A 14,147-nucleotide genomic window follows, 5' to 3' on the forward strand; every position below is an offset into this window, starting at 1 on the left:
ATCACGCGCTGCTGGGAAGACTGGCTCTGGCCAAGTTCATGGCTATTCCGCATTACGCCTACCTAAAGATGAAGATGTCGGGCCCCAAGGGCATCATCACGGTTGTTGGCAACTACAGGAAGTCGCTCGAGTGTGCCCAGGATAGCACCGCCTCGCCAACGCCTTGGTGATTGCTGAGGAGAAGCGGCAGATCGACCGGCTTGTGGCCCAGGCTACCGAGCAGCCGGCGATTCCTTCTCCTCTGTCCCGATCGGCCGGCGAGGGCTCTTTCAAGCTGGCTAAAGAAACCAAGCAGGTCCCACTCGACCCTGCCAACCCGAAGCAGTGCGTCACCATCAGGGCTGGCCTCAACCCCAAATAGGAAGGCGAGCTTGTCGACTTCCTCTGTGAGAATCAGAACATCTTTGCATGGTCCCCCAAGGACATGACGGGTGTTCCGAGGAAGTACGCCGAGCACAAACTTCACGTGCGACCGGATGCAAAGTCGGTGAAACAACCTTTGTGCCGCTTCGCCAAGGGGAAGCGGTGCACAATCGGAGAAGAGATCACCCGGCTCCTTGCAGCCGGCTTCATCATGGAGGTTTTCCACCCAGACTGGCTGGCGAACCCAGTCCTGGCGCTGAAGAAGAACAACACATGGTGAATGTGTATCGACTACACTAGCCTGAATAAGGCCTATCCGAAAGACCCTTTCGCGTTGCCTATGATAGATCAATTGATTGACTCCACTGCAGGCTGCGAACTACTGTCGTTTCTGGATGCTTATTCGGGTTACCATCAAATCAAGCTGGATCTAGCTGATCGCCTGAAGACCTCCTTCATCACGCCCTTCGGGGCCTACTGCTTAACCACCATGACATTCGGTGTGAAGAACGCAGCTACGACATTCCAACGCTGCATGCAACAGTGCCTGCTGCCAGAGATTGGCAGGAACATCCACGTCTATGTGGATGACATCATCGTCAAGACGAAGCAGCACTTCAGCCTCCTCGACGACCTGCGGGAGATATTCGCCAATCTGCGCGAATACAAGATCCGGCTCAACCCTGAGAAGTGCGTCTTCGGGGTCCCAGGCGGCAAACTCTTGGGGTTCTTCGTGTCTGCCCACGGCATCGAAGCGAACCCTGAGAAGATCAGCACCATCGAGCGGATGGTGCGGCCGGCTCGGATCCTCGACGTCCAAAAGTTCGCCGGCTGCTTGGCATCCCTCAGCCGGTTCGTTAGCCGGCTTGGCGAGAAGGCCCTTCCACTCTACCAGCTCATGAAGAAGACGACAAAGTTCGAGTGGAACGACCAGGCAGACGAAGCCTTCCGCAACCTCAAGCGAGTAATTTCGAGCCTGCCAATCTTGGCAGCCCCATCTGAAAGGGAACCTATACTCATATACATCGCGGTGACCACTCGCGTGGTCAGCGTAGTGTTGGTAGTTCAGCGTAAAGAGGAAGGCAAGTCCCTGCCAGTGTAGCGCCCTGTCTACTATCTTAGCGAGGCCTTGTCCGCCTCTAAGCAGAACTACCCTCATTATCAGAAAATGTGTTATGGTGTTTACCTCGCCGCAAAGAAATTGAAACAATACTTCCAAGAGCATGCCATCACTTTGGTGAGCACTGCTCCGCTTTCAGAGATCATGGGTAACCGTGATGCCATGGGCAGAATTGCCAAATGGTCCATCGCCATGGCGAACCATGATATTCGGTGCGAGCCTCGCACCGCCATCAAATCACAGGTGGTGGCCGACTTCTTAGTCGACTGGGCCGAGACCCAGTTCGAGCCACCGCCTCCAGACTCCACGCATTGGCGGATGCACTTCGACGGCTCGAAGATGTGGACAGGGCTGGGAGCCGGCATCATCTTGACGTCTCCGAAAAGGGACCAGCTCAAGTATGCTCTCCAAATCCATTTCACCGCCTCCAACAACGTCGCCGAGTACGAAGCACTGGCTCATGGCCTCCGGCTTGCCAAGGAGATCGGCATCCGGCGGCTCATATGCTTCGGTGATTCAGACTTGGTGGTGCAACAGGTCTCTGGCGAATGGGACGCCAGGGACACCAACATGGCGAGCTACCGCTTCCTCATCCAGCAGCTCAGCGGCCCCTTTGAGGGATGTGAGTTCCACCATGTTCCCAGGGCGGAAAATGAGGCGGCTGTTACACTGGCGAAAATTGGCTCCACGAGAAGGCCATTCCAGCCGGCGTCTCCCTTGAGCAACTCCATAAGCCGTCTATCAAGTCGTCTCCCGAGTCGGCATCAATCTTTGTACCGACCGACTCTACGATACAAGCTCCGCCAGTTACGCCGGCTGCGGACCCCACGCCGGCTGCACCGACGGCACCGGCTCCAAATGTGGCACCGACTGAGTCCACGGTGCAAGCGCCGTCGGCTCCACCAACTACGCCGACTTCGGATCCTATTCCGGCTCCATTGGTCCAACCGACTCCAATAGCGGCACGAGCTACAACAACAACCCTGGCTCTGTCCGGGCTCAAATCCTCCCAGTGGGTGGACGTCATGGAGATAGATGGTGAGCCGGCTGCAGTAATAACACCAGAGACACCATCAAGCTCAGGGGCTGCAGAAGCCTCCAACATTCAAGATGAAGCAGAGGCGACCCTTGTGTCGGCTCCATCATGGGCTCAAGCCATTCTGGCCTTCCTTCTTCGCGGCGAACTTCCTCAGAACGAGGCGGAGGCGAGACAGATCCAACGTAGGTCCACCACCTACACCATCATCAATCACGAACTGGTGCGACGCAGCACGACCGACATGTTCCAGCGCTGCGTCGAATCAGAAAAAGGGCAGGAGATCCTCAGAGACATCCACCAGGGGGAGTGTGGGCATCATGCCACCTCTAGAACCCTGGTGGCCAAAGCATTCCGCCATGGATTTTACTGGCCCACGGCCCTCGAGGAGGCCGTGGATCTGGTGGACAAATGCGAAGGCTGCCAACGCTTCAGTGCACAAAGCCACATGCCGCCTTCGGCGCTGAAAACCATTCCCTTATCATGGCCATTCACCGTCTGGGGACTGGACATGGTTGGGCCCTTCAAGACGGCTCGCGGAGGGATGGCACATCTTTTGGTAGCCGTCGACAAGTTCACCAAGTGGATCGAAGCCAGACCTATCAAGAAGCTTGACGGCTCCACTGCTGTCAGGTTCATCACAGACATCTCTGTACGATATGGCATTCCCCACAGCATCATCACCGACAATGGCACCAACTTCGCCAAGGGCGCCCTGGCGCTCTACTGTTCCAAGGTAGGCATCCGGCTCGACTTGGCCTCAGTGGCACACCCTCAGTCAAACGGCCAAGCAGAGAGGGCCAACGGCCTGATCCTAGCCGGCATCAAGCCAAGGCTGGTGGCACCACTGGTTAGGTCAGCCGGCTGCTGGATTGAAGAACTGCCGGCTGTGCTATGGATCCTCCGCACCACGCCCAACCGGTCGACCGGCTCCACTCCATTCTTTCTGGTATATGGGTCTGAGGCTATTATCCCCACGGATGTCGAGTTTGACTCGCCTTGGGCCACCCTATACACAGAAACGGAGGCGAAGGAGGTCAGAGAAGACGGTGTGGACCTCCTCGAAGAAGCAAGGGACTTGGCTTTGAGCCAGACGGCCGTCTACCAACAGAAGCTGAGATACTACCACAACAAAAAGATCAGGCCTCTCTCTTTCAGGGAGGGAGACTTGGTCCTTAGAAGAATCCAGCGCACTGTCGGCCAGCACAAGCTCTCATCCCCCTGGGAGGGACCCTTCATCATCAGTAGGGCGCTGCACAACAACGCTTACTACCTGATTGACAACCAGAAGCCAAGGAAGCGCAAGAGGGACGACTCCGGCCAAGAAACGGAACGCCCATGGAACGCGGCGTTGCTTCGCTCGTTCTATTGCTAAAAGGCAGAAGTCAAGCAAAGGAAAGAGCATGCACATGTATCTTCCTCCCTCTTCAGGGAACAACGAAGGCAATAAAAAGAGCATGCTCCATGTTTCTTTTTATTGAGAGTTCTCACTCAGTGTACGGGCTACACCGCGTACCACCTCTTGCTGGCTTAATCAAGCCCGAAGGCTATGCAGCGCAGCCCCTTGCTGGCTTTAACAGGCTCGAGGGCTCGCTAGCCGCCTCGACGGACCACCCTTGTAAATGGACACATAGTGTACCGGCTGATCCCTGGTCCCTCGCTCGAGCCTGCGGGCTGGCTCCGGTCACTCGGTTCGCGAGGTGACGCCAAGTCAGGTCGAATACATGCAAAGTCCGGCTACACTTGGGTCGCCGGCTCAGGCTGGCTCGATCATATATACGATCTCATTCAAGACTCAAGACGGCCTCCGATTGCCGGGAACAACAAATGCGATGAAAAGAGCATCCTCCATGTTTCTTCTCGCTAAGAGTTTTCACTCAGTGTACGGGCTACACTGCGTACCACCTCTTGCTGGCTTAATCAAGCTCGGAGGCTACGCAGCGCGGCCCCTTGCTAGCTTTAAACAAGCTCGGGGGCTCGCTAGCCGCTCAGACGGTCCACCCTTGTAAATGGACACATAGTGTACCGACTGATCCCTGGTCCCTCGTACGAGCTTGCAGGCTGGCTCCGGTCGCCTGGCTTGCGAGGTGACGCCAGGTCAGGTCGAATACATGCAAAGTCCGGCTACACTTGGGACGACCGGCTCGAGTTGGCTCATTCAAGCCGGCCTCTGATTGGCTTATGTCTTGTTCTTTATGTCTTGATGGCTTCGGATAAGAGAAGTCAACCAGGAATCAAAAGACGGGATCATAAGACAACACGCTTGGTGACGAATATAATGCTGAATATATACATTCACAAAAGCATTGGCCCACTGCCCACGTTCATTACATCCCTCCGGGGGTAGAACCAAAAACATAGAAGGACACCGGTTACGGGACATCGGCCTCAGTGGTCGTCTCGGCCGCTGCTCCTAATGTGGTAGCATCACCGCCTCCGGCTCCTACCGAGGTGGTTGCGCCGTCTCCCCCACTGAGGCCCCCGGCTCCGCCAATCCCGGAGTCGGCATACGCCGCACCGCTGGAGGCGGCAACAGATTCCACAGCCCGGACCGCTTCGTCGGAGCTGCCGTCGGCGTCATAGGGCTGAAGGTCGTGCAGATCTTCAGCGATCACACCGCCGTCTTCACCCCGCTCCAAGACGAGGTCATCCCAGGCTGCGTACTCGGCGACGGTGCTGGCTCTCACACGGAGCTCCTCCTTCATGCCTTGCAGCTCCGCCTCTGAGCCGTCGCGCTGGGCAGCCAGCTTGCCCAAGTTCAGGTTTCGGTACCATGACTTGGCCAAGCGTAGGGCCATATAAGCCCCAGACCGCGCTGCAGAGGCACGCCAGGCGTCCAGGCGCTCTCCACTCACTGCGAGCCAGTGGGCGAGACGGCTCATGGACGTCGGCTCCACGCCCTCCGGCCACAAGGCCGCCACCATCGACGAACCTGCAACCTGGAGCTGAGCCACAGACTCGCCCAGGGCGTGCAGGCGGGCCCGAAGGCCCACCCCGATCTCCTCCACGCTCCAACCAGAGGTAGTGTCTACCTCCTGCCCGGCCGCGCGGCGCTCCTCACGGCACACCTCGGCGGCGGTGTCGGCTGCGATCTGGGTATCGCGGCAGAGACCTGGAGTGACGGCAACCAGGACGTAAGAACACAACAAAGGGAGGAGACGACAAAAAAGACCAAACATAAGACAAGGAAGAAATACCCACGATGGAAGGCGTCGTCGGTCTCATGAGAGACCTCGAGGACCTCGCGCTCCCGCACCTTACTCGCATGAGTAAGGTGGGAGACTTCCTCCTGGAGGGTCGCCGCAGACTCCAGAGCCTTGGCGAGCTGCGTCTGCTTCTGGACAAGGGCCTCCTCCTTCTCCCTCAACGCGGCGTCCTTGAGGTCCACCTCCTTGAGGTGAAGCGACGCGAGGCGGTCCACGTCGGCAGAATAGGAGGCCTCCTTCTCGTGCAGCGTGGCCTGCAGCCACTCCAACTCGACCCGGCCAGCCGCCTCGAGCTCCTTCTTCTCTGCCTGAAGAAGGTCCAGCTGCTCTTGGAGCCGGCCGCCGGCATTGCGCAGGGCATCACGCTCCACGGCGATCTCGCCCAGCCGGGCTTCAAGCTCGGCAATCCGGCTATCGGCCCCCAGGTGCTGGTCTCGTAGCTCGTTGTACGCGTGCACCTGAGCATCATAAAGCACCTGCCAAAAGGGAGAAAAAGGGAGCAAAATTAAGATTCGACCTGGTTAAAAACCTAACCAGCCCGATTCTCGGGGGGCTACACCCAGTGGGTGCGCTAGCGCGCCCCCACTGAAGAAGACTATGCAGGAAAAGAGGCCTCCAAGAGATTCGGACCGGTTGGCAATCAACCCGCCCGATTCTCGGGGGCTACACCCAGTGGGTGCGCTGTCGCGCCCCCACTAACGCCAAGGAGAAGAGAAAAAGAAGTACAAAAAACCAAACAAGGCAATGCCTACCTGGGTGCGGGCTTCCAGGCGCTCCATGTCACCGCATACCACGCGGGCCGACTCCTCCACCTTCGACCGGCTGCTGGTAAACATCGTCACCGGCTCCGGTACGCCGGAAAGAACGGTGCCGACGGGCAGTCGCAGGCGGGCCAAGTTCGCCGCCCGCCATGTCTTCACAGGCCGGCTCCCAGCCCGGCCCCCGGCTCTTGGCGCAACAGGGCCGTGCTGGGGAACGACGATGGCGCTGGCTCCTGGTGTCGGCTCGACAGCCGGCTTGGGCGCCGTCCCGACCGGCGCTACCTCCCCCGCAGGAGGCGGATGGGTCGCGTCTGGCGCATCCATGGTCGCCCCTGGGGCATCAGGGGCCGCGTCCGGCTCTGCCAGGTCCAACTCCGGCGCGTTAGGAGCCGCCTCGGCCCTGGGAGAATTAGGATCGTCTCCAGGTCCATCTGCTCCGAGGCTGCCGGTTCAGATGGTTGGGCCCCCTCGGTCCTTGGGGCCGGCCTGGAGGTGGCCTCGCTAGCTGGCTCCTCCGCACGGGCATGTGCGGAGGGGTCATGTCTAGCCTTCGCACGCTTCTCCGCCGGCCTCTCGACCCGGCTGGGGCGAGGATGACCCACGGCGGCCTTCTCCGCAGCCGTGTCCCACCGGCGCTTGGACTCTATCTCAAGCTCCCTCTCGGCAGCATCAGCTGCTGCCCAGCCGGCCCGTTCGGCTGCGGAGGCGGTGTCTTCGTCCGCATCCTCCGCCTCCCTCTCAAGCAAAGCTCCTCAGGAACAAAGCTCATCTCAAGATGGGCAAAGGAAAAGAGGAGGAAACCATACCCTGCAACTACCGAGACCTGCCTCCGGCCGCCGCCACGGTGCCTCTAGGCGCCGCCTGCTCTCTGCCCGGCTGGAGGACCCGGTGTCGGTCGCTTAGAGGCCGGCCGGGAAGCTGTGGCACCCTTTCCCTTCTTCCCGGCTGCCTCGTCAGCAGCGGTCGCTCCGCCACCTTGACGCCGGCCACGCGTCAGTAGTGGGCTGGTGACCTCAGCCACCTCATCGGAGTCTTCCTCGAAGGCTGCATCAGAACAGAATGAGGCTACCTCGTCGTCGTCCGTCCAGTCTGCTACGGCGTGCCGCGTATACTCACCAGACGGCTCGATCCCTTCCGACTCCAGGGGATCTTCCGAGCCGGTGGAGGAGTCTGAACGGGGCTCCATCGCGCCCTCGTCCTCCATCTCGGAGGCGTCGGATACCTCCACATCAGGAATAGGCTGACGGAGGGACCCCTGCAGGGTCTCGAACAGCTACAAAAAAGGAATTCAACCAAAGGCTCAGCAACGCCACCGGCTTCAAGACAAAACAATAGAGAAGAATGGAGTAAGGCTACCATAGGAGGCGGGTGAGCCTTGTTGAACGGGGACATCCCCATGTCCATTCCCCGCCCTCATCCATGCGGGCGGTGGAGATCAGGTTCACCCTTCGCGCTACAGCGCCCAGGGTAATCCTCTTGGTGGACAGCCGGCATGGATCAAGCCGTCCGCTCATCTGGCAGACCATATGCGGCCGCCTTTGCAAAGGCAGAATTCGGCACACCACCATGGTGGCGAGAAGGTCGCGGCCGAGGAGGCCGCTCTTCTCCAAGATGTCGAGGTGGGCACAGATAAGCGCCACCTCAGGATGCGGCCTGGGAGTCTTCGCATCCCAGTTTCGCCGCATCGGGGGAGCGATGGTGAACGGGGGCATGTTGAGGGCGTCCTGGGCCGGGTCGGCGCTCTTCACATAGAAGAAACCCTTCTGCCAATGCTTGATGGAGTCTTGCAGAGGCATCTGGGGGAAGCCGGACTTCAAGCGATGATGCACCAACGTGGCCCCACACGGCGTCATGGGGCGCGGCCCCCTGAGCTTCTCCACCTCGGATTTCTCCATGGCGATGGATTGCTGCTTGAAGAAGAATAGGCTGCGCCACTAATCGACGTGAGGCTCGATCCCCACGAAGCCCTCGCATAGGACCATGAAGGCGGCCAGCTGCAGTATGGCGTTCGGCGCCAGATGATGCGGCTGCAGGCCAAAGAACTGGAGCCATTCGGCGAAGAAGGAGCTAGCCGGGAGCCCGAAGCCCCGGTAGAAATGTTCGACGAATACCCCAACCTCTCCCGCGGTGGGTGCGGGAGCGGTCTCGGAGCTGGGGAGGCGCACCAAAACTTGGGAGGCCGGGGGCAGCAGGCGATGGTGACGAAGCGCTTCAATGTGTCCCTCGTCGACGTTGCTGCCCAGCCAGCCCCTCTGCGAGGACGCCTTCTGCGCCAACGACTTCTTCGAGGAGGAACCGCCGGCCATGGATGCGGGTGGTGAGAGCTCGAAGCGGTCGGCGAGGTCGTGACGGCGAAGATGAAGAAGTCGAAGGGCGCGAGCTCTTCTTCTCAGGACGCAAGGAGGAAGAGAGCGTGGATGCAGGGCGAGAAGAGAGGGCGAATGGCCTCGTTGAAACCCTCGTGTCCCATTTAATCCCCCACGAAGCATCGTGGGGAGGGGATCAAGTGCGCACCGGGACCCATTAATCCCGTGTATTACGGGCGGTAACGCTCCCCTAAGCCCAACCGCCAGAGAGTAAATCAGCAGAGGATCTCCCGCGCGGAGGCCGAGGGGGCGTCGTGGCGGGACCCAGGGCCGAGGCCCGGTCCCGTCAGCAGTAATCGCCATCATTACGGCAGGTGGGGCCTGGCACGTGGCATTCTCCGGGCCAGTTACGACTGGACCGCGGCGTCGCTTCAAAGCCACCCGGTTTCGAAGTCGGCGTCCTTCGCCGCGAATAACAACCAAAATATCAAGACGAATTAACAAGCCGGTGAGGCCGCCCGCCCGCAGGCGGCAGACCTCGCCAGCTTCGGGAACTACTGTCGGGGGGATAACCCCGGGGTAGGCTCATCAAGCTTATTCCTTCATTTCTGGCCCAATGGACATGAACGTATGAAGATTCCCAAGGCCCAAGTCTTCTGGCCGGCTAGGAATCACCTACCGGCTGGAAGACGAGGCAACCACCTTTCTGGCCGGCCAGGCAACCCCTGCCGGCTAGAATCCAGGCGGCCTCCCCTTCAGAGCCAGCCTAGTCCCGCCAGCCGGACTGAGGAGGAGGCGGCCACACTCAAGCCGGCAGACCAAGTAGGCCAGCCGGCCGAGGATCACAAGTCACATCAGATCGTAGGTCAGGAAGAGACCTCTCGATTAAAGGTAGCTACTCGTCAGCAAAGGTACATGATCAGGGCGCCCGGGAGGTACGAGTGTCGGCGGCCACGCCGCTGACCTACCCTGGCTCTGATCCATCACCTAGCACAGTGTTGGACCGTCACACTCCCACTCCATTGCTACACTTGGCGTGGGGAACAGTGGAGGCGGTCGTACTACCTGCCCATGAAGAATCTCGCGGGGCGACGCTTGACGTACAACGCGTGCTCAGCGTCAGCCTTACGTGAGAGCCCCATTGGCCAGCCGGCGGGTCCCACAGGCAATCGAGACCATGCAGCCGGCTGGCCCATCATCGACAAGACAAGACCCTTGTGGGCCCCTGGCCATCCGGCGAAGTAGCCAGCCGGGTCCCACGCTTGTACCCTTTATCCATATTGTAGGCCGGCGGGTTCGTCTATAAATCCCCCCCGGTCACCCCCCATGCAAGGAGGCCGATCCTTCACTAGTCATTCAACACAACACATTCACCAACCATAGAGAGAGAGGTAGAGACGAGCCAGCTGCTCCCCTCTTCCTCCTCCCAATACAGCTCCAGGAGCGACATTGTACTCTGTTCCTATACATCAAACACTCCGGCAGGATTAGGGGTATTATCTCTATGGAGAGCCCTGAACATGGGTACATCGTGTGTCCCATGCGTGTACCAACCTAGTTCCCAGCGCCCACCTTTGTCCCTTCGGTTCTCACCGACTTTAGCCTACCAATGGCATATGTTGTGAGTATTCACCGACAGCAGCAATGAGGACAATCCTCAGTTTTACGGACTCAGTCCGCAAATTTGGTACTATCATCTTTCAACTAAATTTTCTCTAGGAACATAGAAAAAACAGTAGAGTCATAGCGCAAGCTACATCATAATTCGCAAGACCTTTAGAATATGTTCATGGTAATTTGTTCAATTAATCATATTACATAAGAACTCCCACTCAAAAATACATCCCTCTAGTCATTTGAGTGGCGCATGATCCAAATCCACTAACTCAAGTCCGATCATCACGTGAGTTGAGTATAGTTTCAGTGGTAAACATATCTATGCTAATCATATCAACTATACAATTCATGCTCGACCTTTCGGTCTCTTGTGTTCCGAGGCCATGTCTGCACATGCTAGGCTCATCAAGTTTAACCCGAGTGTTCCGCGTGTGCAACTATTTTGCACCCGTTGTATGTGAACGTTGAGCCTATCACACCCGATCATCACGTGGTGTCTCGAAATGACAAACTGTCACAACGGTGCACACTCGGGGAGAACACAATTTGATCTTGAAATTTTAGTGAGGGGTCACGTTATAATGTTATCGTCGTTCTAAGCAAGATAAGGTGCATAAAAGGATTAACATCACATGCAATTCATAAGTGACATGATATGGCCATCATCTTGTGCTTCTTGATCTCTCATACGTCTCCAACGTATCTATAATTTTTATGGTTTCATGCTATTATCCTGTCAAACTTTGGATGTTTTGTATGCCTTTTATATCTTTTTTGGGACTAACTTATGAACTCAGTGCCAGGTGCCAGTTCCTGTTTTTTCCATGTTTTTGACCCCTTTCAGAGGAGTATTTTAAACGGAGTCCAAATGGAACGAAACTGCCAAAAATATTTTTTCCTGAAAGAGAAAAAGATCGAGAAGCCTGAGAATCAGGGCAGGGAGCCTGTAGGGACCCCACAAGCCCCTAGCCACGACCAGGGGGCCCGCGCCTCCCAGGCTTGTGGGATCCGTGGGCCACCTCTGCCCTAGGTCTTTCGCCTATAAATTCCCTAAAATCCCAGAAAAAATCAGGAGATCATCGAAAGTACTTTTCCGTCGCCGCAAGCTTCTGTCTCCGCAAGATCCCATCTGGGGCACATTCTGGTGCCCTGTCGGAGGGGGATTCGGATACGGAGGGCTTCTTCATCAACACCATGACCTCTCCGATGATGCGTGAGTAGTTCACCATAGACCTACGGGTCCATAGGTAGTAGCTAGATGGCTTCTTGTCTCTCTTGGATCTTCAATACAAAGTTCTCCATGATCTTCATGGAGATCTATCCGATGTAATCTTCTTTTGCAGTGTGTTTGTCGAGATCCGATGAATTGTGGATTTATGATCAGATTATCTATGACTATTATTTGAGTTTCTTCTGATCTCTCTTATGCATGATGTCATATCCTTGTAATTCTCTTCGAGTTGTGGGTTTTGTCTGGCCAACTAGATCTATGATTCTTGCAATGGGAGAAGTTCTTGGTTTTGGGTTCATACCGTGGGGTGACCTCACCCAGTGACAGAAGGGGTAGCGAGGCACGCATCGTGTTGTTGCCATCAAGGGTAAAAAGATGGGGTTTTCATAATTGGTTTGAGACTATCCCTCTACATCATGTCATCTTGCTTAAGGCGTTATTCTGTTCGTCATGAACTCAATACACTAGATGCATGCTGGATAGCGGTCGATGTGTGGAGTAATAGTAGTAGATGCAGAAAGTATCGGTCTACTTGTCTCGGACGTGATGCCTATATGTATGATCATTGCCTTAGATATCGTCATGACTTTGCGCGGTTCAATCAATTGCTCGACAGTAATTTGTTCACCCACCGTAATATTTGCTATTTTGAGAGAAGCCTCTAGTGAACACTATGGCCCCGGGGTCTACTCCACACCATATTTTCAGCCTTACACTTTTTCTTCGTTGCACTTTCCGCCTTCAGATCTCACTTTGCAATCAATCTTGAAGGGATTGACAACCCCTTTATAGCATTGGGTGCAAGCTCTTTGTGTTTGTGTAGGTACTCTGGACTTGACGAGATTCTCCTACTGGATTGATACCTTGGTTCTCAAACTAAGGGAAATACTTACTGCTCCTGTGCTGCATCACCCTTTCCTCTTCGAGGGAAAACCAAGGCAAGCTCAAGAGACGACAGAAGGTTTCTATCGACGTAGCAATCTCCATCACCAAAGCACTGGCGTGATCTTCTTGTCACCGGCGCCACACCATGATCTCCATCATCGTGCCGCCATCGGGGTTGTCGTGCTATCTATGCTATTACTACTAAAGCTACGACCTAGCAATATTGTAAATGCATCTGCAAACACAAACGTTAGTTTAAAGACAACACTATGGCTCCTGCCGGTTGCCGTAGCATCGACGTGCAAGTCGATATTAACTATTACAACATGATCATCTCATACATCCAATATATCACATCACGTCATTGGCCATATCATATCACAAGCATACCCTGCAAAAACAAGTTAGATGTCCTCTAATTTGTTGTTGCATGTTTTACGTGGCTGCTATGGGTATCTAGTATGATCGCATCTTACTTACGCAAAAACCACAACGGAGATGTGCAAATTGCTATTTAACCTCTCTCCAAGGACCGCCTCGGTCAAAACCAATTCAACTAAAGTTGAAGAAACCGACACCCGCCAGTCATCTTTATGCAACGAGTTGCATGTTAGTCGATGAAACCAGTCTCTCATAAGCGTACGAGTAATGTTGGTCCGGTCCGCTTCAATCCAACAATACCGCCGAATCGAGAAAAGACTAACAGGGCAGCAAATCGAACATCAACGTACGAAAAACCTTTTGTGTTCTACTCGAGATAACATCTATGCATGAACCTAGCTCTGATACCACTGTTGGGGAACGTTGCATGGGAAACAAAAAAATTCCTACGCACACGAAGACCTATCATGGTGATGTTCATCTACGAGAGGGAGATTTGATCCACATACCCTTGTAGATCGCTCAGCGGTAAGCGTTAAGAAACTCGGTTGATGTAGTGGTACAACTTCGTGATTCAAATCACCGTCATCCCACGCTTCGTCCCATGATCCGTTTCGATCTAGCGCCGAACGGACGGCACCTCCGCGTTCAGCACACGTACAGCTCGATGACGATCTCGGCCTTCTTGATCCAGCAAGAGAGACGGAGAAGTAGATGAGTTCTCCGGTAGCGTGACGGCGCACCGGTGTTGGTGATGATCTATTCCTGTAGGGCTCCCCCCGAGCTCCGCAGAAATCTAATCTAGAGGAAGAACCTTAAGTATGCAGACCCTGCAGGTTCGAGAACTATGTAGACATGACCCGAGACACTCCTCGGTCAATATTCAATAGCGGGACCTGGATGCCCATATTGGATCGTACATATTCTAGGAAGATCTTATCGGTTGAACCTCTGTGCTAAGGATTCATATAATCCTGTATAACATTCCCTTTGTCCTTCGGTATGTTACTTGCCCGAGATTTGATCGTCGGTATCCGTATACCTATTTCAATCTCGTTACCGGCAAGTCTCTTTACTCATTCCGTAATACAAGATCCCGTGACTCATACTTGAGTCAGATTGCTTGTAAGGCTTGTGTGTAATGTTGTATTACCGAGTGGGCCCCGAGATACCTCTCCGTCACACGGAGTGACAAATCTCAGTCTTGATCCATGCTAACTCAACAAACACCTTTGGAGATA

The sequence above is a fragment of the Hordeum vulgare genome, chromosome 6H (assembly GCF_904849725.1).
Source record: "Hordeum vulgare subsp. vulgare chromosome 6H, MorexV3_pseudomolecules_assembly, whole genome shotgun sequence".
Classification (NCBI taxonomy): Eukaryota; Viridiplantae; Streptophyta; class Magnoliopsida; order Poales; family Poaceae; genus Hordeum; species Hordeum vulgare.